This window comes from Sciurus carolinensis, chromosome 8, assembly GCF_902686445.1.
Source record: "Sciurus carolinensis chromosome 8, mSciCar1.2, whole genome shotgun sequence".
NCBI classification, from domain to species: domain Eukaryota; kingdom Metazoa; phylum Chordata; class Mammalia; order Rodentia; family Sciuridae; genus Sciurus; species Sciurus carolinensis.
Genome location: NC_062220.1, coordinates 7432087 through 7433103, shown reverse-complemented (window position 1 = coordinate 7433103; position 1017 = coordinate 7432087). Strand labels below are relative to the sequence as shown.

Sequence of the window (1017 nt, the reverse complement as noted above, 5' to 3'; positions counted from 1 at the left end):
ATGTGGCTCAGAAGGAGAGCACTTGCCTGGCGTGTGTGATGCCCTGGGTTCAATTCCCAGTGTGTGTGTCTGTGGGATGATTGGGCCATATAATAATATAGTATATTAAGAGAAATAAATGACCTCTCAGAGGCCTCCTTCTTCTGCCACTCCTGGGGCTGCTTGTGTGCTCGTTCCGTGTGGGCCTGGTACCTCTTTTGTGAAGCAGCAGCTGAGGAGACTCCAGCGCTCCCCATGGCCAATGAAAAGCCCAAGGAAGGAGTCAAGACTGAGAATGACGATCATATTAACTTGAAGGTGGCGGGGCAGGATGGTCTGTGGTGCAGGGTAAGATGAAGAGGCAGACACCACTTAGTGAACTAATGAAAGCCTATTGGGCAGGGTTTGTCGATGAGGCACATCAGATTGCGAATTGATGGGCAGCCAATTAATGAAACAGACACACCTGCACAGTTGGAAATGGAGGATGAAGATACAATGGATGTGTTCCAGCAGCAGACAGGAGGTGTCTACTAAAAAGGGGACCTGCTACTTTACTTCAGAACTAACTCTGCAAAATGAATTTCTAGTGTAACCACCAAAATAGAAAAAAATAGTATTTGTAGTTTTAAAATTAGCAAGGAGAAATAAAATAATAAAATATAAAAATCTCAGGAAAAAAAAAAAAAGAAAAGCAAAGGTGATACAAATTGAAAATACAAAGTTGGGTGGCATATTTAAATACAAATACATCAGCAATTACATTAAAAGTAAGTAAATTAAATACCCAAGGTTAAAAGACAAAAATCATCTTATTGGGTTAGAACAATCAAACAACTAAATTCTGTTAACAAAGAACTCATTTAAAACTTAGAGACACAGAAGGATTGAAAGTAAAAAGATGAAAAAATACATGCAAGGCCCAGGGTTTGATCCCTGACACCAACCAAGAAGTAAATATTTGTGTGTGTGTGCGTGTGTGTATGTCCTTGAAGGGGAATATCTATATTCCTTATAGGGTATTAACACAGAAAAGTA

General features: G+C 39.7%; 1 pseudogene; it reads left to right on the top strand.

The window, feature by feature from the left end:
- The first annotated feature begins 234 nt into the window (after window positions 1–234).
- On the top strand, window positions 235–516 carry LOC124991911 (small ubiquitin-related modifier 2-like; annotated as a pseudogene).
- The last annotated feature ends 501 nt before the right edge of the window (window positions 517–1017 follow it).